The 26,568-nt window shown below is 40.6% G+C and overlaps 1 long non-coding RNA gene across 1 annotated transcript in view; it reads right to left on the bottom strand.

The window, feature by feature from the left end:
* Positions 1-24,139: 24,139 nt before the first annotated feature.
* Positions 24,140-26,568, bottom strand: part of LOC144321802 (uncharacterized) — a 151,552-nt gene continuing 149,123 nt past the window's right edge. Inside the window, exon 2 of the long non-coding RNA XR_013387318.1 lies at positions 24,140-24,486. This is a non-coding gene — a long non-coding RNA (uncharacterized LOC144321802). The remainder of the gene's footprint in view (positions 24,487-26,568) is intronic.

The following is a 26,568-nucleotide window of genomic DNA, read 5'->3' as shown; positions in this document are numbered from 1 at the left end:
AACTTTGAGAAGGAATCATGGATGTATTGCCAATCTCTGCGTGTGGCTCTAGCAAAGGAGAAGCTTGCATGAAGATCATGTGTATGTGTGCGTGTATATTTTAAATGAATACACAAATGATCAAGTAATCGAGAGTCATAAATGAGTTAATAACTGATGTAATAAAATATGAGGAAGTAGGGATCCCTGGGTGGCGCAGCGGTTTAGCGCCTGCCTTTGGCCCAGGGCGCGATCCTGGAGACCCAGGATCGAATCCCACGTCGGGCTCCCGGTGCATGGAGCCTGCTTCTCCCTCTGCCTGTGTCTCTGCCTCTCTCTCTCTCTGTGACTATCATAAGTAAAAAAAAAAAAAAAAAAAAAAAAAAAATATGAGGAAGTTGATATGTGAATACTGGAATGCATATGGGTGATGAAGGGGAAGAGAATAGAAGGTAACTGAATATGCGATTGATTCAATGAATATATATATAAGAAACTTACTAAAATCTATTTCTCCAGAAAGAAAAAAAAAATGCAAATGCTGTGATTTGTAGGAATGAGTGTAAGGGTTAGACTTTTCTGTCTCTATCAAAGTCATAAATTCTCAAGTGTGCTCCCGCCTGGGGAAGAATTTAGTTTGGTGAATGTCCGAGGTTTGATTGTCCTATAGATGTCGAGACAGGCATTTTGGGGGCTTCAACAAGAAGGCCTCAATTTACTGGAAAGATTTCTTCACCAGCTTTACCAAAATGAGAAAAGTGGCAGGAACGGTGGGCTGGGGTGTCAGCAGGACAGATCAGATGGGCTGCCTCCCATGAGGTATTGGTTTAGGGACATTACATTACAAATGTACCAAGGTTGTTTTTTGTTTTGTTTTGTTTTAGCCTAGGAACCTGTATTTTGCAATGTGAAGCAGAATATCTTATTTAAATGAATGATTTTAACTCAAACTCTCCTCAAACTCTCCCAGAGATCGAGATATAAACTGCCTTGGTATTTCTCTGTGTTTAAAGATAGAAGGCCAAGGGCACTATGATATTCTCATGCAGGATTAGCACCTCTCAAACCAGGGGTCTTCAGGCCAGCCACTTCCCTACCTTTGGGATATGCCCTTCGGGGGTGCCGGGGCGGCACAGTCGGTGAAGCATCCAACACTTGGTTTCAGCCCAGGTCATGACCTCGGAATCCTGGGATAAAGCCACGTGTTAGGCTCCGTGCTAAGCATGCAATCTGCTTAAGACTCTCTCCTCTGCCCCTCCACCCTGTCTCTCTCTGTCTCTGTCTCTCAAATAGATCAATCTTTAAAAAAAAAAAAATGCCCTTACTGAGTCAATGTATTTGGAAATGGAATCTGGAGTCCTACCTTTGAGAACTACGGATGCAGGCCAATCTCTAAGGCTAGCTAAATTTTCACTGGAAGATTGACACTGACTGTATATTCTCAAGAATGAGTCTTCAGCAAAGAGAGCTTGGGGGCCTCCTTGTACTGAATCCTTTCAAGGGGGGTCTGACGGCCCAACATGTGATCTCCCTTGAACGGCTCTCCAGCGGATACATTCCTCTCTCCGGGATTTGCTGGATAACCTGACTCGCTTTTTGCCTGACCCACCTTTGCTCTGGCCTGAGAACTTCACTCTCCCATTCTGGTAGACTTCGTTGTTTGCTTGTTTGCTTTGTTTTGGGGGGATTTAAACATATGTGCTCTAATTTAATCTCCTCTTTTTAGTGTTTTTAGTGGTTATGCTAAAAATTACAGACAGAATTAACAATGTCCTCAGTTAACAGATATTTTTATTCCCATGCTGAACAATACAAGGACTTTATTCTTCTCACTCTTCTCCAGCGCATGTGTTATTGTCCTCTAGTATGTAAGTTGCAGCTTGAGCGGCTTTTATTTTTTAACCTCAAATTAAACACTATTATTGTTTTTCAGATGGTGTTTGTTTGGATTTGCCCAAATGTTTGCTGTTTCTTTGCATCATAGATCTCATTACTGGGATTATTTCTTTTTCCACGAGTACATCCTCTATAAATTTATTTCATGAGAATCTATTCATAATCTATTCATTGTTTATGTATACAAACATGTCTTTATTTCAGCCTTATTCTTAAAAGATAGTTTTGTTGGCAGTACAGTCCAACCATTTTTTTTTTCAGTACTTTGAAAATATTTTGCCGTCTTCTTCAATTACTCTTGCCCTACTTGCTTCCCAGGCCTTTGGAGGTTCCTCAAAAATATCATATTTACTAGTAACAGAGAATCTTGCATATTTCACTGTGATCATTTCATGGTGTCTCCGAGAGGGATAAGCTTGTACAAGGTGTTCAATAAATGCTCAATGATTTAATATGCAAGTGATCCCAAGGTAGTACAAAAATATAAGCGATTTCAACTCTGAAGTGGCTGGACATTCCAGATGCGCTGATACAGAGCAAGAGGACAGGCAAGCATGATCCATGTGATGCTCATAGCGCTGTAGAACCTGGCCTTTATGAGTAAGGACATCTGTCAGCTGCTGGCTAACCTCTGGCATGGAAAATTACCCAGGAGTCCTCTTAGAAACACGACACGAATACATTAGGTTGTGTTACAAATATTAGATAAAATAAACAAGCTGGTATTTTTCGGAGGCCTTTTATTTTTTTGGACTTTCATAAATCACAACATGCCTCTATTGTTTTTGAATTTAACAAGTGTAACTCCCCTTGGCTTTGGAGGACAGTGATGCAATGGTAGTGATTAATACTATAATTATAGCTTAAATTTCTACAATTTCTTATCCCCTAAAGGTTTCCAAAATCTTGGCTTGCTATCGTCTACAGATATTCTGACTGCAACATACTTGAAAGGACTGTAACGGTAGAAACCAGCTGCTAATAACTGTGCTTTACTGGGGGCCAGAAACGGAAGAGTCAACTTGACTCAAATGGAACTAGAGGCCAGAATTTTGGAGACAATATATAATCACCTATGGACTTCTGGTCCAGCACTCATGTTTCAGGAAAGATAATTCTCTGTGCTTGTAAAACATAGAGCCGTGCATATTTAAGACTTGGAAAGGGCCCACGGAGATAATGCCATTGTAATTCCTCCTCTGACAAATGGAGGAACCAAGACTTAGGGGAGAAGATGGGCTTTTCAAAGCTTTACAGTAAATTAGTGGGACAGCTAGGAGGTGACGTCTTAGATAGTCCTACTGTCCTCCTGTTTAGAGTCCTTGATTACTCTGGACTCCACAGAGAGAACGCTTCTTACTGAGCCATGTTCTTTGAAGGTTGATGCAGAAGGTTAGCAAAGTCATTTATTCAGCTCATAGTACCTGGTGTTTGTAAAATGCATCAGAAACAGCACATATACTGGGATCAGAGATGATCCGAATACACATCTGCCCTGTAGGATTGGAGTAATAATAGCTAAAATGTGCTGAGTGTTTATGGTAGGCTAAACAGCATTTCGAGTGCTTTATACACACACAAGAGTATACGTCTATGTGCCCAATGGATTATTACAACTACCCTGAAAAGGTGATGCACGTAAAGAGACTTCAATGCACGTTTCCAGAATTAAAAACCAATTCTGGGACACCTGGGTGACTCAGTGGTTGAGTGTCTGCCTTTGGCTCAGGTCATGATCCTGGGCTCCTGGAATCGAGTCCCGCATCGGGCTTCCTGCATGGAGCCTGCTTCTCCCTCTGCCTGTGTCTCTACCTCTCTCTCTCTCTGTGTCTCTCATGAATAAATAAAAAATCTTTAAAAAAATAAATAATACACCATTTCAATTCAAGTTTTTATCTGGAGACAACTGTAGACTCACATGCACTTGTAAGAAATAGTGCAGACAGATCTCATGTGCTATTGACCTAATCTCGATGAGAGCATCTTGCAATATCACAGTCAGGAACCTATTACAGTCCATCTAGATCTAGTTTAGATTTCCAAAATTATATACGTTCTCATTTGTGTGTGTGTGATTCTCTGTAATGTTAGTACATATATGGGTTTGTGTGTCCACCACCATGATCAAGAAACAACAAGGTCCTCACAAGGGTCCTCACCAGAGTCCCTCATATTGTCCCTCAGTAAACACATCCACCTCCCTTCCTCCACCACGATCTCCAACCCGAGGCCCTAGAAATCAGCAATTAGTTCTCCATCTCTTTAGCTTGGGCATTATAGAATATTATATAAATGGAATCATACAGCATACAGCCTTTTGGGATTGGGTTTTTTTTTTTTTTTCCACTTGGAGAGTCCTCCAAGTATCACAGTTGATTTTTTTTCTATTGCTGAGTAATATTCCATGGTATGGATGTACCATAGTTTGTTTAACCGTTCCCCATGAAAGGACATCTGGATTGTTTTGAGTTTGGGGTGATTACAAATAAAGCTGTTATGAATATTCGTGCACGGTTTTTTAAGAGAACATAAGTTTTCATTCTCAGGGATAAATGCCCCAAGCTACAACTGCTGGGTCACATGGTAATTGCATGTGTAGTTTAATGAGAAACTGCCAAACTGTTCTCCGGAGTGGCTGTGTCATTTCAGATTTTCACCAGCCACGCAGAGTGATCATTTTCTTCACATACTCACCAGCATTTGATTTTTATTATACCACGTCTGATAATGTTACTGAGACACAGGAACTCCAATTATTCATTCAGTAAATATGTGCTGAGACACCTACCACTCTGTGTGCGAAGGATACGGCAGCAAATAAAACAAAAATCTCTGGTCTTGTGGAGCAGATATCCCAGTGAGAAGAACGATTTTTTTTTACAAGCAATGCAAAGAGGCAAAAACCACAGTACATTACATAGTGAGGAACTCAAAAGGCAACAAGCAAGTAGGGCAAGGGGAGTGGGATGTTTGGGGATAGGATTTAAATTTCAGAAAGGCTTGGCTATGAAGGTTGGTTTTTTAGTAAAAACCAGAAGAGGTGAGGGAACGAGCCTTCTGGACATCTGAAGAGAGCAGGTGTGAGGCAGAGGTCCACACGTACACGGCCCTGATGCTGGAGTACCCCTTGGAGCCTAGAGTGAGGCGATGGGGTATGGGAGGCGACAGGCGGATAGATCCCCGACAGCCATGCGGGAATGACTTTGGGTGTGACTCTGATTGGGACAGACCCACTCACAGGTTTTGGGCACAGAAATGACTTCATATAATTGTGTTTTTCCAGGATCGTGGTGCGGTCTTTACTCCAGATTCCATAACTAAGCAGAAGCACCTGGAAGGCCTCAGGCTTTAGCAGAGAAGAGACAAGTAGCTGTAAACAACAATACCACTTGGTGAGCGACACTGTGGAAATTTTATGACCAAGCTTAAGGAGAGAGGAGGAGGATGGGACCATCTCAGCCTGGAAGGCCAGGAGGCTTCCTTCTGCCTCCCATCTGCCTGCCCATCAGCTGTCGGGTGGGGACCCAAAGCAGCCAGAGGTCCTCACTCCTCCTCTCTCCTCCATCCTCCACCTGCATTCCACCTCTCTCTGCCTCTCCTCATCTCTTCTCTTCTTCCTCAGGTCTTCTTTAAGGAAACAAGGTGAAGGGCAACCTGTAAATCTATAAAGGAGCTTCACTCCTGCTTTTCTTCTTCTGCTAACATTTAGTTAACGTGAACACAGCGATAAGGTATGAGCCCTTGACTTCGCTCACTGCCTACGCTGGAGGCTTGGACTACACTTCCTTCAGCTCCAATTTTCTCATTAGTGGTTCACTCCAAAGACCCCTTTGCAACCTACTGAAACAGAGACTGCTGGATGGTGAAACGAATCAATTAATGCACACCTCACCTACCTCTCTGGAGTGTGGTCAAGATTATAGGAAACAGCATGGGTGAAAATGTTACTAGACGATCACATGTGAAATGATAATTGATCGCTACTTTAAAATAACTTATTTTGCAGGGTGCTGGGGTGGCTCAGTTGGTTAAATATCCAACCTTGATTTGTTCATGATCTCAGGGGTCATGAGATCGAGGCTCGCATCGAGCTCCGTGCTGGGCATACAGCCTGCTTAGGACTCTCTCTCTCCTTCTCCCTCTGCCCCTCCTCTGCTCACATGTACATGACCTCTCTCTCTGATAATAAGAATTCTTTTTGCAGGGGATCCCTGGGTGGCTCAGCGGTTCAGCGCCTGCCTTTGGCCCAGGGTGTGATCCTGGAGTCCCGGGATCGAGTCCCACATCGGGCTCCCGGGATGGAGCCTGCTTCTTCCTCTGCCTGGGTCTCTGCCTCCTCTCTCTATGTCTATCATGAATGAATAAATAAATAAAATATTTTTTAAAAAAGAATTCTTTTTGCAATTATTTCAAATGTACAGAATTCTTGCAAAAGTAATATGAAGAACTTCTGCATCCTTTTCAATGGAGTAGGAAATTCGCTAGGGATGGTGTAACAAAGCGCCACAGCCTGGGCGACTTAAACAACAGAAATGTATTGTTTCACAGTCCTGGGAAGATGGAAATAAAATCTGAAATCAGAGGCCAAGGTGAATGCAGGGTTGATTCCTTGGGAGGGCTGTGAGTGAGGGATGTGCCCCAGGCCTCCGTCTGACTTCTAGATGGCAGTCTTTTCCCTGTGCCTCTTCACGTTGCCTTCTCTCTATGTGTGTCTCTGTGGCAACATCTCTTCTTGTGAGGATGCCAGTTTTATTGGATTGGGTCCACACTAATGACCTCACTTTACCTTGATTACTTCTGGAAAGACCAAGTATGGTGTCACCTTGAGTTACTGGGATTTATGATTTCAACATATGAATCTGGAGAGGGAGAACCTAATTCAACTCATAACATGTGGATTCCCCTCATTTACTCTCTCTCTTCACTCCTCTCTTGTTCCCCTCATGCATTGTCATTACTCTTTTTTTTTTCTGAACCATTCGGAAGCCTCAGCAGATAGGATGCCTGCATGACGCCTTGATTCTCCAGGGTATATTTCCAACAGGCAGACACTCTCACATGTGCATCAAGCAAACCTCCCAATCAGAAAATCAACATTGATAGAGCACTACCCCCAATCTACGTGCCCCGTGCACATTTCTCTAGTGGTCTCACCAGTGTTCAGTTTGATTACCTGGATGAGGAACAAGTTCAGGATTCAGGAATATGTTGTTCAGCTCATAGATCTCCTTACTCTCCTTCAGTCTGGAACAGTTGCCTGGCCTTTGTCGGTCCTTCGTTTTCCTTATAGTATTTAGGAGTACAGTCCCTTCATTTTGTAGGACAACCTTCAACTAGAGTCGGCCTAATGTTCCCTGAAGACTGAGGCAGTCCACGCCATCTCGACAGGAACGCCATAGGTGTTACCCTCTCTTACTCTCAATGACCCACGTCGGGAGACACGATGCTGATTAGTCTAACCGCTGGTCATGTCAACCTCGATCGCCCGGTCTTGATGCTAACTGCCAGATTTCCCCACACTGAAGTCACCACTTTTCCTTTGTAGCTGACGAATATTTTGGGGACAAAGATTCAGAGATTATGCTGACATCTGGTTTTTCCCAGAATCCTACCCACCGCCTTAACATCCATTGATAACATCTGCCTAAATCAATCCCGACTATGATCATTGCCATGTGGTGACTTCTATTTCCCTCATTCCTTCTACATTTATTAGTTGGCATATTGCTACAAGGAAGAAATATCCTTTCACCCCACTGATTTATATGCTTGTTTGCTTTTTAGTTTATATCAGTGTGGACTCATGGAGTCTAATTAATTTAATGGGTTTTTCCATATGACTACCACTATCTTATTTTGATGTTTAAATTGTCCATATCTGGTTATTGGGGAGCACCTCCTCACGGGTTTGTGTCTTTTTGACATATTTCATTTTCTTTTGAAGTTTTCCTTATTTTACGACAAAACAACATAGCCCATGCTCATCTCATAATTCCTATTTTTTGGACCTGGAATCAGCTATTTCTCCAAGGACTCTATTCCTTTTGGTGGAGGAAGATATTTAGAAAGTCAAGACTGTCTGGGTGTTCAGTGTTCCCACTGCTATTGTTCTAGAGCAACTATTCATTGTTCTAGAGCAACTATTCATTGTTCTAGAAACTCTCAAGGGACAGAGGAAAAACATACATGGATGTATGTATTTGCACATGTATGTATACACGTACACACATATATGCTTATATATGTATATTTACATATACGAATGTTCATGACAATCTCTCCATTTTTAAATGTCCACAAATTTATTGCCACTCCTCCCAATGGATAAGTTTATGTCCCGTTCGCTTAAATGTAAACTTGTGCCTCGTGTGTCACCAGATGAATAGGGTGGAAATGATGTTACATGATTTCTGAGGCTGGGTCAGAAAAGGCTTTACAGACTTCACCTTTATTCACCAGAACACTTCCACAGGAGTCCTGAGATAGCACATAGGCTTTGCCTACCCTGGGGATTCCAGATGATTCCAGCCCCTGTGGTCAGGTCATCCCCAACTATCAAGTCATCTTAGCTGAGTCCACAGACATCACGGAGCAGAGTCTGTGTGTTGCCATCTGGTGTTTGCCTGGACTCCTGACCCACAGTATATGCAAACAGAAAAAGTGATTGTTTTACGCAACAGTTTTGGGATGGTTTGTCACACAGCACTAAATAACTGGAACAACTTCCAATTCCAAAATTCAGGGCTTTTTCTAGACGTGTCCCTTTTAATTTTTATAAATCACGTTTCCAACGTTGAGAAAACTGGCTTTCATTATTCTCAAAATATTTACTCGTTTGCTCAATCGTTGGACTTATTTGCTTAATATAAGCAATCTCCTAACCACACAGCATATGTCATCTGCCTCCTTCTCTCCCCAGGTCTCTGAGCACACCACTGCCCTCGTGCACTCCTCTCTGCACACTCCTCAGCACCTCTGGGCAGCCAGGTACACGGATCCCCTTGACCCCGCACCTCCAGCCCCACTCCACTTCCTTGGCTGTAGGACATGCTGATGCTTCTGAAGGAAAGGGAAGGGAAGGAGGGAACAGGGAAGGGAAATTCTGTTGTTATTTATTTTATTTTGTTTTTTATTTTATTTTATTTTATTTATTTATTTTTTATATTATATTATTTTATTATAGCTGCAAGGAATCTCCAGGTCCAGATTTTGACCACAGTGGGCAAATGACTGCTACACTAACACGGATATGGTGTCTGCTGTGATCCACTTTTGATAAAAGGACATTTCACCATAAACCTTATCACACGTGGGTTTCACTGTGCATCTCTCTAGCTGGGCCTCCACCCCATGACCTTTAGTTCCTTGCTTATCCATGAGTCTGCTTCTCATTTCACTTACACGCAGCCCTCTCTGCCTCCCCGGGGTTTTCAGTTTGCTCAGTTGGTTTCGAACTGAGGCAGAGAAGGCTGATCTGGCGATCTGCTTGGTTCACCCCTTGAGTACCTGGACTGGGCTCTGGAGGGACTGCAATTGCATAACAGTGGGTGGGTGAGAGCCAGAGGAATTCTCTTCATTACGCACAAAATGACCCTGTTTTTACAACCTTGTAAGTGCCCATGTAATGCATACGCACTTTGGAAAGGAGAGTTTTGTTGATCAGAGGTGTGGTCTTTCTTTTTCACGTCATAGAACTGCATTTGAATCCTGGTTTGCATTTTACTAGCTCTGCAGTCTCAGTGGAATCATTTTCCTCTCTTGATCTCAGGGATTATTTCTGACAAAATAAGGATTCTCATTCTTACCTTAGGGAGTTGGCACCTAGGAAATTACGGAAGCATTCATAGGCTTTCCAGTGAGTTTCTTTTACTAAGAAAGGATCTTCATTAAACCAGGTTTTCTCATTTGATCCCTGTAAGCTCCATGTTGTGTAGACACTTGTTTGTGGTCATGAGTATTTCCCACAGGTTGTTGAGACTAGAAGTATAGGTTCTATCCTTGATTCGAGCATAAAGCCAAAAACTCAGTGTTTGTGTATAAGACTCTTCCCAACTGAGGCCCTCAGCTTCCCACATTTATACAAAGAGACTGGATTATCCTAGGTTCCTAAATCTAAATACCCACTAGAAACATCTGGGGAAACTTTCAAAAGGACAGATTTCCTTGGTGTCATCTAGACTTAATAAACCAGAGTATACACAGTTGGGGCCTGCTTATCTGTTTTGACCAAAAGCTCTGATGTGAATTCTGATTTAGCCAGCCCAGCTGATCCCACTGGATATTCTGGGAAATAGTCTGGGTGAGAAAACAGGGCATGGTAACCAAAGGCTTTGTTTCTGGGGACATATGAACATAGCTGCAAATATTGGCCTCTCCCCCACCCCATACTTAGCTGGGTGACCTTGGACAAGTCATTTTAAACATCTTCTAGCTTTGTCTGGAAAATGGTGATAATAATACACCATTTCATGTATAACCTCTGAATAGTTCAGTGTCCCCACCACACACACACATATACATGCAGACAATTCATCAAATTGCTTCACATCCTAGATTGGCCTGGGGATGTCCGAAGTCCCACCCAAGGTCTATGGGAATCCCTGGAAGATTTTTAGTTTCCCTTATGATCTGATACTCTACCTACCACCCCTCCCCCTCACTGCATTGACTTAGGCACTATATTCTCCAGTTTACATAGCGGCAGCAACAGGTTGGTAGATTTTACTGGAGAATTTTGGGGGCTTTCCTGAAAGGCTAGCCATAAACCTCCCTGCCTCTGTCTTTCTCTTTTCTTTTTCTTCCATGCACCCTCTCCATCCTGGAAAGTTGTGGGTACCCGAAAAGCAGGGCGTTGCCCCTTTGCTCAGGTTTTATTTATTTTTTATTTATTTTTTTAATAATAAATTTATTTTTTATTGGTGTTCAATTTTTGCTCAGGTTTTAATATCAAACATATCCAAAGCCGTTCGAGTTTTCAAAAGGACAAAGCTCGTTCTAGCTGACAGGCTTCCCCTCCTTTGACGGCCGTTGTGCTTTAGGGGTAGCAAGCAGACACTCTTGGTTTGCTGTCTCTCTTTGTTTTCGTTCTCCATCCACACGTACAGCACTCAGCACGGCCCTGGCACCTGTGGCTTTCTGATCGTGTGTGACACAGCTCCACAGATGCAGCCCAGCCTTGCTGTCCTCCCCAGGATGCTACGCCTCCTGTACCCACTCGGGCAGCTCATGTGTCTTCTTAGGGGAAACCAGCTTGTAGCAAACACCTGCCTCAAATCCAATTTAGTACGTAAACACCGCATAGACAGAAGATGGTATCCGAGCACCGGAGCTTCCAAGGCCTGAAGTCTGACTCCAGAGCAACAACGATTGCTAGCATCCAGTGCCAACCACGGACTTCGGGCGCAATTTCTTTTGACCTTACTAGCATCTCGGTGCTTGTTTGTTTGTTCTCCACAGAAGGAAACTGAGGTTCGGCAGATTAAGTGATTGACTTGGGATTTGAATTCAGGGCATGTCTCTACAAAACCTTGGCCTGTTAGACCACATCACATTCTTTTATATATAATTACAGGAGGTCTAGCCTTTGTTTCATTGCGAAGGCATTAACTGATCCGTTAAGAGGCGTCCATACACAGAGACCTAATAATGAAATAACTAATTTTAAAAATAGTTTCTTTGCGAGGCACCTGTGCTCAGTGGTTGAGTGTCTGCCTTTGGCTCGTCATGATCCTGGGGTCCTGGGATCGAGTCCTGCATCAGGCTACCCACAGGGAGCCTGCTTCTCCCATTGCCTGTGTCTCTGCCTCTTTCTGTGCCTCTCATGAATAAATAAATAATATCTTTTAAAAAAACAAAAGATAAATAAAAATAGTTTCCTTATTCTTCAATAAAACCTAATTGATCTTTATAAGTTCTTGTCAAAAACCCAGGCTACTTAGAAAAAAAAAAAAGATGATTCAATGTTTCCCTGTATCTTAATGATTATATAATAGAACTGATCAACTCTGCGTAGATTTATCAGAAAATTGATGAGGAATATAGTATCTTGGGTGAAAGCATCACATAATTGATGCTTTGTAACTTAAGGAGATAGACATAAATATTTGTGGCAATTTCTATTTTAATAATTTATAATATACACACAGGAAGATTCCTATTTTACTTAAATTTCTCACTTATTAATTCAATTTGGTAAAAGGACTGGTATAGAGGGGAATCAAGTGGATGCAATACATGGAAATATCTGTCAGAAAGACTCTGGTCATAGACACAACTGACATTTACATACTCTATAATCTACAAAATACACATATATTGACTCATTCCCTCCTCATAACATGAGGAAAGTCTTACTATCATTTCATCGGTGATAGAACTTAGGCTCAGAGAGCTATGCAAGGTTGCTCAAAATGATAGGGAAGGACAGAACCAAGAATTGAACTGGAGTCTGTTGCTGAATTTCATGTTCTTACCAATCTATCCTAGAAGGAAGCAGATCAATAAAGTAAGTATAAAGGCTGCCTATAACCTATATAATTTTTAGAAACTCAAACCCCAGGTTAATCAATAGCAAAAAAAAAAAAAAAAAAGGCAAAGGAAAGGAAAGAACAGAAATCAGTAGGAATCATAGTTTAATCATTAGTTCAATAACTATTTATTACGTCCCACAATGTGCCAGGCAAATGGCAGTGGGGATCCAAGAATGAATAAGATACAAGCTTGTGGACAAACAGGGAAGGTAGCAATTAAGTAAATATAATTTTGCCCAGCTTGAGATCCATTAGGAAGAGTAGGCAACAATGTTTAGATCTATGTTGATGTGAGTTTCCCACTGTTTTTATCAACAAATTCCAGGGTGAGAGGCAAGTACAACCAGGGGCTGCTCTGTGCAAGAGCCTGTAGCAATAGAATCCGTGAAATGCAGCGTTCTCTCAACCAGTGGCTTCTACGGTCCTTGCTTCTGACAACGGCACCTTCTCTTCAAACGCAGCAAACATGATTTACCTGGGAGGGTCAACCAGAGACTTGGGTACTATAGACCCTTGTCATTTAGCTATTTTATTTATTTATTTTCCAGTCAAAGAGAAAGCAGCTTACTGCAGAGTCTGTAGCCAGTGGTCTCTAGAGACTTGGGGAAATCTATTTTCCCATTTCCCAAAACTTCAACATTTAACACATTTAACAGGGTGAGGTCTCCTGTTTTGAAGTCTTTCCCCTAGTCTGTCTTTCGTTTTCCTTAACACGTGTTTCTGCATACATGTGGTATATGTAAGCTTTATGTGTGTACAAAGTATAAGAATATAATCAGCACTTTTGAATTCAGCTCTCAATTCAAGGGCAAGAACATGGTCTTGGAGTCACAACTACCAGCGTTTCCTCCTCATTCGGTCCCCCTGCTTCGTTGTTTTATGGAGCTATTTTAAAAAGTCAAACAATAGTATGAGACTTTTAGCAAAATAGCAATCCTTCACCACTCCTCACCACTGAGTCCTACTTCCCTGAGGCTCACAGTTTCAACACATTCAAAATATTTATCTGGGTACCTGCTTCCATTTTTCTAAATTATGCAATATATATTTTTAGTCTTAATTCTGGACATTATCCAATGACCGTTAACCGTGTATGATGAAGATTTGGCTGCTGTCTTATAATGTGCCCCGCGGCCTAGTCCTCGTACCAACACATAAGCACACACATTTTCTTTTCCTTAACTTCTCAAGATAGTTCTATCACATTTTAAATTAAATCAAGGTTTAGTGTTTATATTATTAGACTATGTAAATATTTTCAGAGCTGAGCCATGAAATACAGCATAATTATTTCCTTTCTTTGTATAAATTTCCTTTCCCTTGGGTTTAGAATTGCCTCAACAATCCATTTGTTCAGGGATATTTTTAAATCTCTAAATATCCACTAGAACAATACAACTTTTGTTATTTTGGTTAAAAACAAAAGAAATACAACTGCATATATGTACATATCATCTATTTTTTACCCTTAGAGACCCTGTCCTGGAAGCCACCATCCTTGGGCTCCAGCTCACTACTAACTATTCTCCAGATTTTGCAGCAAGCTCTTAACTTGGATTTCCCTTCATCATCATCCTTTTTGTCTGCTCTCCAGTAGACAAACTTCTATTTCCTAATACCATCCTTCTCTTATTTACATTTTCGTTCCTTATTTTATTGGAACAAATGAGCTTCCTGGGTAAACTTAATTTTTTGAGTTCTTGCATATCTCAACCTGTCTTTTGCTTTTGTGTTTTGCTTTTATATTTGACTAAGAATCTAGATACTAATGTTAGGAATTCTTTACAATTTTAAGGCCTTGCTCCATTTTCTTCTAGTGTCTGGTATTGTGTTGAGAACTGTGATGGCATTCTGATTTCCAATATTTTTTGTACATGAACGGTTTTCATATGCTTTCTGAAAATTCTTATCACCTTCCCAACATCATCAATGTTCAGAATTTTCACTATGGTGAGCCTTGATTTCTACTTGTATATAATTATTTCACATATGCTCACACATGGATGTTCAGACACACACACACACATTCCCTCTCTTCTATTATCTCTGGTCTTTTTAAAAAATATTTTATTTATTTATTCATGAAAGACACACAGAGAGAGGCAGAGACACAGGCAGAGGGAGAAGCAGGCTCCCTGTGGGGAGCTTAATGCAGGACTGGATCCCAAGAGCCCGGGATCATGACCTGAGCCAAAGGCAGATGCTCAACTGCTGAGCCACCCAGGCACCCTCTCTGGTCTTTCTTTATGGAGCCTCTATTAGTTATTTCCTGGACTTTCTGGTCCATCCTCAAATGTTGCAACAGTTTCTTCCCCTATTTTCTCTGTTTTCTGGGATATTTTCTCAATATTATTTTCAAATCAATTTGAAACTATTTTTGAGGGGAAATCATGGTTTTAATTTCTAATAACTTCTTTCTTTGTTCTCAGATCCTTCCTTTTCACAGCATTGCATTCTTGGTTGGAGGATGTAACAATTTATTTTATAATTATTATAAACTTGTGAGTGTAGTTTTACATTTTGAGTTTTGTCTTTAATGTTAGGGCCTATCCTCAGCTGTTGATATTTAGGAATAAAGAATAAAAACTTGCCACATCATTGGGGTTTGTGGATTATGGAGTTATCCTCTCTGCATGTTGATCTAATAGTACCCAGTTGTTTCACTGGGATCCTCAAAAGTCATTTCTGTTTCTTCTTCTGGGCCAACCAGCATCTCCCCCCTCCCCCATTTCTTGTCTGTATGGAAGTTGGACAGAGAGAGTAGGGAATATGTGGTCACCCTTCAGAATATTTATTTAATTTCCTTCTTTTCAAAATGGTATCTCAGGGCAGCCCTGGTGGCCCAGCGGTTTGGCACCACCTTCGGCCCAGGGTGTGATCCTGGAGTCCCGGGATCGAGCCCCATGTCGGGCTCCCTGCATGGAGCCTGCTTCTCCCTCTGCCTGTGTCTCTGCCTCTCTCTCTCTCTCTCTCTCTCTGTGTGTTTCTCATTAATAAATAAAAGCTTTTTTTAAAATGGTATCTCATCCTCTGCTTGACTAGTCTTTCTAACTTAAAGCACCCCTCATTCTACATCCCCATATAACAAAATGCTTGCTTGCCTTTTGCTACGATCATGAAGTAACAGTTACCTGGCAGCACAGGGCATAGAAGAATTTATGAGGGTCTAACTCCTTGTTCAGATTCTTGATCAGTCTGCTTTCAGCCTTATACCTTTCAAGATATCTAGCTACTCTACTTTTTGAGATTTTCTGGGGTTCTATAATGCAAATAAACTTTTTTTTTTTTTTTTGAAAGACACTTGGATTTCAGGACTTTCTAGTCTGCTAGGTCAGTTACAACTTACTCATCTGCTTTCCATCTTACAAAAATTTGGTAATGCCCCCTTTCCAGGTCATTTTTTCTCTGGTTCTCTTCATCCTCATGAATTTATACATTTTAGTTTCATTACCATCATTTTCATGGTGATTCAAAAGGAAACATAGAAAAATACATACGCTAGATTACCATTTTAACTGAAATTCTTCTTTCCTGTATTCACATAATATGAATTTGTATAATGCAAATTATATGAATACAGGCAATTTGCATAATATGATTATACACTAAGGTAATATAAACGTGCTATCTCCAAGATTGCAAAATGTAATAGAAATCCTGGAACCCATTCTTTTGCTATTATTTCTCATGGGAACTGTTCTATATAGGAATTTTTAGGTCTTGTGCATTTTTTCAAAAACACGTAACTCAAACATACTGAAGAAGTAGCCTGTGATTTTACAAAAATCCTTGTGAATACCATGCCAGTGGAAGTTCAGGGATATATGAGAATCCATGGAAAGGAAACCTTAGGAATTGGAGGAGGGGAGGCTTCCTGAGGAAATGACTTTTAGATGAGACATGGAGGATGAGTAAGAATTGGTCACGACAACTGAAGTGTGTATGAGTGTGTGTGCGCATGTGTTTACTAGAGGTGTAGTGCACAGAGGATTGGGGAATAAAAATGCTCCAGGCAAAAGCTTACATACTTTGAATAACTTTAGATGTTAAGAATGAATGGAGAGCAAAGAGACACCATGGGAGGATCTTTAAAATGAAGACTGAAAAAAATCAGACATTAACTCTATTTAGAAATGTATTTCTTGATTTAGAATAAAGAATGGCCTACAGGGACAAGAGTAGAAGTTGGCAGTTCAGATAGGAGGATGCTGTTGATACCCAAGCAGGAAAAGATTGGATCATAGCATGCTTACAGTGTGTTAGAGAGAAATCAGTGTATCATAAAAACATTATGTAGATGAAATCTAGCGACTTGATGATGGATTAAGTTTGAGGTAAGACAGAGTGAGGAAAGTTGAAGATTACTATTCATTCATCCATCCATCCACTCATTTGGCTTAGGAATCTGAGTGAAATTTACTCTCAAGGGGAAACATGGCTGGTCAAGTATATTGAGAGTAGGAGATTGTTAGCAATTCTTTTGAGCTACAACAGGTCATTCAAGGTGAAATTTCATATAGAAAATTGGCTATGCTTTGAAGTCAAGGATTCTTCTCGGCTGCATGTAGATGTGGAATAATGAGCATAAAGGTTTTAAGTGAATCCAAGAGAGTAGAAGAGATCTCTCAAGAAAAGCATGCCCACTGAGAAGAAATATGAGCCTGGAATTTATTTTAGAGGACAGGCTGAAGAAAAGAAGCCTCCATAGGAATTTGAGACAAAGTCACTAAAGAAGTGGAGGGAAAAGAAGTCAAATGAGTTATCAATGAAGCAAAGGGAACAGCATGTCTCAGGATAAAAGGAATGCTTAATTAAATTAAGAATTGAAAAATGCTCCAACATGCAGCTAAAAGGAGGTCACTGATGATCTGGCTGAAAGACCTTTGGTGGCAGCATAGGAGAAGCCTACTTGGAGAGGTCTGAAAGGTGGCTAAGAAGTGAAAATATGTAGACAGCTAGTGTAGACAAGATTTTCAAAATATTTGGCTAAAAAAGAGAGGGAAGAGAGAATTGGAAGAGAAATGGGGAGGAAAAGGGAAGAGGAAGGATTATTATAGATTGCTAGTTTAAAGGGTGAGAAATAAAGATGCTAAAAATGGAGTAATCCAGTGGGAGGGAAGAAGCAGGGAAGGAAACAGGAGTATGGATAAAGGAGGAATGTGACAAGTCAAGAAGGGACTTGGGTATGTAGCACAGATGTAGAGACGTTTTTCTTTTCGTTCTTTTTTTTAAAGATTTATTTATTTATTTATTTATTTTTATTTATTTATTTATTTATTTATTTATTTGAGAGAATATGGTGGGGTGCAAAGGAAGAAGGGGAGAGAAACTCAAGCAGACTCCACACTGAGTACTGAGCCTGAGGGTCCCAATACCCCAACTTTGAGATCATGATCTGAACCAAAACCAAGAGTCGGATGCTTAACCTATTGCACCACCCAGGTGCCTCCCACCCCTTGCCCCATCCCCTGTTTGAGATAAACAGGGAAGATGTGAGGATGGGTCACAAAAAAACTAAATTTATAGGTCAGGTTGTAGGCAGTTGAGAATGTTGATTTCTAGTGTTTTTATACAGTTGGTTAAAAGGAAGTGAAATAATTATCTGTGAGTGGGATGACAGAGAAAATGTAGAAATTTGAAATAGTTGTTGAAATAGTGGAAAAAGATAAAGTGAAATAATATAACTGGGATGCCTGGCTCATTCAGTGGAGCATGTGACTCTCAATCTGAAGGTCATGCTGATCCCCCACACTGGGTGTAGAGATTACCTAAAAATCATATATATAAAATATACATGTTATATATATATATATATATATATATATATATATATATATATATATATAACATAAATTGCTTTGAAGGGTAAAGAGGGTTTTTTTTTTAGATTTTATTAATTTTTTTGGAGAAAGAGAAAGAATGAGCAGTGGGGAAGGGCAGAGGGAGAGCAGGAAGAGCTGAGCAGGAAGCTTTTTGCAGGGCTCAATTCCAGAACTTGGAGAGCCAAAGGCTCAACACACTGAGCCACCCAGGTGCCCCTGAAGAGTGAAGGGTTAAGACTGATGATCATCATTTTATAATGACATCACATGTCTATTGTTGTAGAAGAATACTAGGCTGGGGACAGAAAGATCTGGATTTGCATTCTGCTCAACAGTGTTAGAGGAAGGAAATGAATTCAAATTTTCTGAATCTCCATTTTGTCATCTGTACAATGGGGTAATCTTATCTACTTTGCAGAATGGGGCACTGGCAGCCCTTGACACATGGTAGCTATTGTTTTTATTAATATATTTTTTTGTTTTGATGAATATCCAAGATATATTGTAAAATTGTTCCCAGTTAAATATATATATATATATATATATATATATATATATATATATATTCTCCAAAAATACCAAAGACAATTAATCCTTTCTTTAAAAAAATAATATTTACTTGAGAGAGAGAGAGAATGAAGCAGGGGGAAGAGGGAGAAGGAGAAGCAGACTCCCTGCTGAGCAGGGAGCCCAATGAGAATGATTGTAATGATGACAACTCAGGGCTCAATCTGATCCCAAGACCCTGGGATCATGACCTGAGCCGAAGGCAGACACTTAACTGACTGAGCACCCAGGCCCCCATGCTCCTTTATATATAGTTAAAAAAATATATTTCTGTCAGTTTATTTCATTGTGTGTTCTTCAGAGACATTAATTCTTCATGATGTTGCTAGCTGCCCAGTCAAACCGGTTTTAGTAGTCAAATATATTTAAGAAATATTTCTTTAAAGAATTGTGTTTCTTTACCGTAAGACTTATCAGGGTCTTTAATATACCCATGTGCATTTTGAATTTTCACAAAAAAATCATGTAACATGTGACAGTACCCCAGATTTTCTTTTTCTTGGGATAACCAAGGGACCAATATTCTGTAGAAATCGTCAATAAATATTCCTACTGATCCAGAGACCTCTTTCAGGAGTATAACAAAGATTACTGCCAAACGCAATAAACTAGAGACAAGATATCTATACCCCATGTTCATTGCAGCATTATTTACCATGGCCAAGCTACAGAAACATCTAAAGTGTCTGTGGATAAATGAATGGATAAAGTAAATGTAGTATATGTACAATGGAACATAATGCAGCCATAAAAAGAAGGAACACCTAATATTTATGACAATATGTATGAAGCTAGAGGACATTAAATTAAGTTAAATAAGCCAGACACAGAAAGACAAATACTTTATGATCTCACTTATATGTAGAATCTAAAAAAAAAAAGGAACTCCTAGAAACAGAGAGTAGAACGGTAGCTGCCAGGGGTTCAGTGTTGTGAGAAAGGAGAGATACTGGTCAAAAGGTATAGACTTTCACTTATATAATCGATCCATTCTGGGGATCTAATTTACAGCATGGTGACTATGGTTGATAACACTGAGTTATGTACTTGAAATTTGCCAAGACGGTAGATCTTAAATGTTCTTGCCATACCAATAAACAAACAAATAAATAAAACTAACTACATGAGGAGATGGATATGTTAGTTAGCTTGATTGTGATAATCATTTCAGAATGTACAGGTATATCAAAACATTATATTCTCCTTAAATATATGTAGTTTTTATTTGTTAATTATATCTCAATACAGCTGGGAAAAAATAAATAGTAGCATGCTATGGCTCTCTAACCATTGAGAATCCCTGTGTGAATCATTAATTCTCCATTTGTTTATACACATGCTTATTCTTTCACATTTCTTTAGTACATACATTCAGTGGTGTACCAAAGGTGGCTTGTATTGCCCCACAAGAGACCATTGTTAAGTTTTCAGGAATTTTGCGAGTCAGTTGACGTCATGTTAATAGCTTGAAAACGACCATGGTGGGAGCATTCACGCCACAGAAATTGGCAAACATTACAAATCTGAGCTTCCTTTTTTGGGGGAGCCAGTTGTTGAACATTTACCAGCACACCACTGAAACGGAGTTGAAACAGTACGATATTAAGGTGACTCTGATCAGTTTTCTGCACTCGAGGGGCTTGCTTTCTGTTGAGGAAGAAATAAGAAATGGACCCAAATAAATATCAAACACAATGGAAAGGAATTCTTAATAATTATAGCAAATATTACGTAATGAAGACTTGCTGTGTGTTGGGCATCATTCTTGGTGTCCTTTACGTGCTACCTACCAATGCTTAAAAACAACGCTGTAGAGCAGATGATCCCCTTGTGTATGTAACAAAGAAGGAGAAAGAGCGTAGATATTTATTATACAAGTTATGTGGTTAGTAGGTGGCAGTGTCAGAATTGTAACTCAGGGTGTCAGACTGGCAGCCAAGCTGTGGGCATATGTTTTGTCACATCCCCCATGCATTAAGAGATGGTCTTCGGGGGGCTGGGGGGCTCAGTGGTTGAGCATCTGCCTTTGGCTCAGGGCATAATCCTGGGGTCCTGGGATCAATTCCCGCATCTGGGTCCCGACAGGGAGCCTGCTTCTCCCTCTGCCTGTGTCTCTGCATCTCTCTGTGTCTCTTAATGAAAATTAAATAGTCTTTAAAAAAAGAGAGAGCTGGTCAGCTACGGTTGTATGGGTGTTCTGATACGGGAAAAAGAGAGGATAGGGCTGAAGAAAATGGTAGACTTTTGCACATATTTCATTTATGCTTCCAATGAGTAGACACGGCCCTTTCTCCCCACCTGCACACCCCACGCAAGCACAAAGGAGTGAGCTGGGGTGAGCCATGTCATTAGAGACCTCAACTCCAATTGTCCTTCTCTCTGGCATGGAGCCAGATCCCCTGCTTTAGTCCGTGTCGTTTTTCTCTGAGGTATGCACAAAGTAGAGGTTACTCATGTCACATCTGTTCCTGCTTTGTGGGTCCATTGGAAAAAAAAAAATCACTGACTTTATTTTCCAAGAGAGACCCTTTAAGAAAGGCCGGATGCAGAGTGGCCAGGAAGGAAACCTGTGTACGTCCTTAAAAGTGATTCTTTCAGCTTTAGCATTCATAAAGCATACCTTGGCATATGTGTTCAGCCTCTAATGACTCCCTCCGACCCCGTTCAGGTTTAGGATTTCAGAGACGTCACAATGCTACATTCCTTCTCTGCAAAGGAAATCGGACCTCTATGTCTATATTACACACCCATATGCAAAATCTTCACAGATAGGATTGGCTTTTCTATGGTTTTTTCACCAGAACAGCTTCCAGCTTCAAAGCAGCCCTCTATTTTGAGTCCTGGTTTTTCTAACCCAAAGGCTTTCTTCTGCCAAGAGCCTTTGTTTGAAATGAATAGTGTTTTTAGGGAGCCTGATTTCTATGATCCTTCCATATCTTATGTATTCTCTATTTAAAATATGGTACACAGCTGGATATGGTTATAGGCAAACTCTAGATCTATTGCCACTCTACATGGCAATTCATATTTGAAAGTAAACTGAAGAAATGTGGACAATTTTCAGGGCAACGAGCACGTGACATCTTGAAATGGGACACACACTGTCTGGCTATAGGGTTGATTCTAGAAAGCCTGGATATTCTTTTACTCTTCTCTTAGAGCAATTAGTAATTTGGCTAGTGAGTAGATATGCAAAAACCTCATAGTTAAAAAAAAAACAAAAAACAAAAAAACAAAAAAACTTGTAGTTGCGTAGAGCCAGGTCCTTTATCCTCAGGGGACAGAAGAGCCACTGCATGGCTAAGCTACAGCGGGTCATGCTGGGGACTGTTTTCAGGAGGCTCCCTCTGGTAATTGTAGAGAATACATTAGATGGGGAGACCCTGGAAGGAGAGACCAGAGAAAGGCTGAGAAAACAGGACTTTATTGACATTCATCACCAGATTAGTTAGGAGTGAGAAGAGGTTTTCCTTCCAGTCAATTTTGACTACTCTATTTGAAACAAGCTCTTGACTCTGAATATATGGTGCAGGGCTTGTAATATTCCTGCCCACTGTCCTGGGTAGCTAATTCTTTTTTTGTCTTGTGTCCCCAACCAATTGTATACCTGAAGTTCTTTGTGGGTTAGGAAATATACTTTACAATTATACATGTCACCCAGTTTAGGCCAATGCTTTCTACTCAATAAGTAGTTTTTAAAAATTCTTGTGTATTTTTGACTAATAGAAATTATATATATTTCAGATGGACAGTGTGATGTTTTAATATATGTATACATGATGAAATGATAACTACAATCAAATGAACATAACTGGTCACTCCCCAAAGTTACCATTTTATTTTTGGGGTGAGAACATTTGAGATTTACTATCTCCAGCAAATTTCAAGTATATGTTGTTATTAACTACTGTCCCCATGCTATTCATTAGGTCTAGAGAATTGAATCATTCATCTTATGGCTGGAAATTCATACCCTGTTCAATATCTCCCCTTTCTTTTACCTCTCAGCCTCTGGTTGCCACCATTCTACTCTCTGTTATTATGATTCAACTTTTTTTTTTTTCCTATTTTTGATTTTTAGATTGAACATATAAGTGAGATAGGTATTATTTGATTACACTATTAGAGGTAATTCTCTCTCTCTTTCTCCCTCACTCCCCCTACCCTTCTTGCCCTTTGACCAATCTACACATGCCATTCTTGACGCTTTGATATGCTGGATACATCACAGTTCTACATGTCCACTTATTTGTTTAGACAGATCAGCACATTGGAGACAAAATACCTGAGTTTCTATTTCTACCTCTGCAAACACTCTTGTAGGACTCATGGCAATCACAGACCAACCTGTGCCTCCGCTTTCTTGTCTGTTAAATATAATTATTAAATTAAATATATGGTAAGGGCTTAGGATAGTGCCTGACAGGTATTAGGCATTTAATACATATAACTTCATTTTCCTTCCCAATTTTTCTACCATCTTTTGGTCTGTCTAGCTACCCCATTGCCCTTTGTCTTTTGGCAGATCTCATCTTGCTTTCCTATAAGGAAACAAAATAAATTAATACAAAGCAACTCTAATTTCATTTAAAAAAAAGACATGCTTGGTTGGAAAAGAATGATGTTTTGTTGCTTTGTACCACCTGACTATGACAGGTGATTAAAATGCAGTGCCTGTCTTCATTTAATGGGCCAGTTACTTGGACATGTTTATGTCCTGCAGCAATTCATTTGAAAACAAATGGATCTTCACTAAGTGGGATACAGTTTACCAAAAGAAGAGGACAATAGAAAAGAGGGTTATGGAGTGCCATTCATTATGTATTCCTCACTCAAAGGGACCCGGAGAGTGTCTGTATGGCTTTATTTATTGAACACCCATTTATCGAATACCTTCAAGGCTCCAGACCCAGCAGGAGGTGCTGTAGGTGACTTTAAATGAGAGACAGTGTCTTTGATCCAAAGGCATCCATCAAGTAGGGAAAACAGACATGCTAAAGCTAAATGACATTGCACTTGGAAGGGTTTTCTGCGGTGAATGCAGGATGCTTTGGGAACATGGAGAAGGAAACAAGATGCGGAGGTGGCTTCCTAGTGGGTGTGATGAGAAGAATATGAATGGAAGCAATGAAAACTTGTGCAGAGTCAGCACTGCAAGAACCAATAGAGGTTGCCTAGCCCAAGACTCCCACTATAAGCCAGTACACTGAAGGCTAGAGAAACACCTGAGCTTAGGTGGTACACTCCAAGAAGCTGACATGAGAATCTTTCAATTTACTTATGGGTTTGTGGGATATGGGCCGATGTTGCAGGATGGATTCTCTGGGAGCAGACACTGAGATGCAGTTAAGAATGCAAGATGTTTATTAGGGATCAATATACATGAGAGGAAGAGAGAAGGTGTGGGATTGATAGAGGGAGAAGCACAGCCACGCAGGACTGACCAAGGCTCAGTCCGTCTGGAGAAGGGCTTGTCGGAGTGTCCCTCATTAGATCCAAATGGCTGAGGGTTTATACCTCTCTCAGTCTCTGGACGTAGAATTTCCCAGCAGAGTATGAGCTCCAGGAGCCAGTTCTCAGCAGCTGGGTTGGGACCTGAGTTACTGGAGTTGGAGGCTCTCTGGTGACTGCATTCCCAGTACCTGGGTAGCATCCTCTTCCTTATAGGGGATCTGAGTGGCATTTGTCTGTGCCTATCAGAACAGAAATAGATTCAACTAATATTTATTGAAAACTTACTATATGTCAGACAATTTTATATACATTATATCATTTGATTCCCCCAGCCAATGTTTGAAGGAAGTGCTCCTATGCCAGAAGTTAACAAACAAACTACCTTTCAGGTGCGCCTCCCAAGGGCGCTGAGAGCATTTACTAGCATCGTTTGTATCTGAGATCAGTAGCAGACACTGCAACAACTATTTATCTCAGGAGGGTGCACAGACAGAACCAGGCTATGCATCAGGTTTCTTTAAGGCAAACTGTGAAATCCCAGTCAAAAGGGCCACTTCCTCCAGAGGATTTTACAGAGATCACTTTTTATCATGCAAATGCAGGCTCCAACTTTGGGAAGAGACTCCTTAACTTGGGCACCCCAATACCTCCATCCGAATCCGGAATCTCATCCATAATCCCCTAGACAGATTCCTTGAATATTTCTAATGATGAGACACTCTCAACCTCACAAGGAAGCGCTCCCTGATTGTGGTCCCCCTCCCTTCTGGAGTCTCATGGGAAAAAAAGCAACCTCCCTTCCCTTTGGCTGTCTTTTCAGGGAAGTGAGAGCAGCTTTCATGCAAATTGCTCTTCTTTCCCACAATTGCTAACCCTGGCTATGGCACTGTGAGCTTGGTTGGCTCACCCACCCTCTCAGGTTTCCTTCCTCATTCATGCAGTGGAGGTAAGTACACCCAACTAGTGCGACTGTGAAGCTTAAGTGAAACACAGCGTTTACGTGGTAAGCACTCAGTAAACAGTAGGCGTTATGGTCCATGCCATTGGTCTTACATTTATTCTCATGGTAATTCTCATAGTGAATGTACTGAGCACACTTTAATTTATATGGACACAATATTCCAGTTAAAAGGATCATGAATATGATCCCATGAATGTGAATAAATTTATTTTGTTTATGCCCCCCCCCCCCCAGAATGGAATGTGTGGTGGATCCAGTTATGGTGCTCCCCTCCCGGGTACATCAGATTGTTTATGGCGTGTAGGGCTTTCTACTGGGCATGTTTAAATATGCCAGATAATTTGAATTCATATCCCCATATTATGTGGAAATAAAACTTGGAGTGATAGCCTCATCCCAAATTACACACATAGACAGAGCCAATACTTGAATTTAAGCATGCTCTTTCTTATGTCCCAGAGGCACTGCATTATGTACGGGTTGTGGCCTTCTTGGAAAATCTCATGGATTCTCTCCCTGGAGGAAGGGAGACTTCTAATAAACACACACGCGCGCGCGCGCGTGCACACACACACACACACATTTTTATTTAATTTCAGGAGGCATATACACCCTAGAACTCCTCACTTAAAGACACTATGGTTAATAGTTTCAGTAATTCAGAAATCAAGCTGGCAGGGAATGATTCCTGTGATCTCCTGAGTAGAGAGAATAGAATTGACTGAGAAAATACTAAATGGGTAGTGGATCCATTGTGAGAGAATCAGTGAAACTTGTATGAAAATTTCACATCCCTTCTATATTAGGAGAGGCTAATATTCTTGGAATAAAGAATGAAATCATAGGCACTCAGAACAGAGCTCCTAATTTTAAAGCTAATGCATGTTCTATTAGCTGCATATGTCAGAACGCTCTGATTCATAATTCCATGAGGCCCAGAGCTATCTGTCCCAGGGGACAACAGAAATAGAAAGGAGAAAAAAAAAAAAATCAGATGTTTGTTATGTCTTTGGCCAGGCCCAGACAGATGGTAATGTTTGTTTGTTTCATACAACTCTGTTCTTTTAGTCATCTCCTCTCCATACAAACCTGCTGTTAATACCTAGACTTGAGGCATCTCTTTTCCCTCTGTCTTCAACTATTAGGAAAACTTCGCAATTCTAAGTGTCTCTGCCTCCCCATTTTCTTATATATTCCTAGATCTCCCCATTTTCTTATATATTCCTCATATAAATCTTGCCCAAACTCAGGGTTTCTGACACAGGTTGCACCTGTAGAATAGGTTAAAAGTACAGAGCACTGAGCCACACCATCAAAACCCAACATTAGCATAAGGTTTGACTTTGAGCTCAGGCAGCTG

The sequence above is a fragment of the Canis aureus genome, chromosome 10 (assembly GCF_053574225.1).
Source record: "Canis aureus isolate CA01 chromosome 10, VMU_Caureus_v.1.0, whole genome shotgun sequence".
In the NCBI taxonomy this organism is placed as follows: Eukaryota; Metazoa; Chordata; class Mammalia; order Carnivora; family Canidae; genus Canis; species Canis aureus.
The sequence above is the reverse complement of the archived record's forward strand: the minus strand, read 5'-3'. Positions and strand labels throughout refer to the sequence as shown.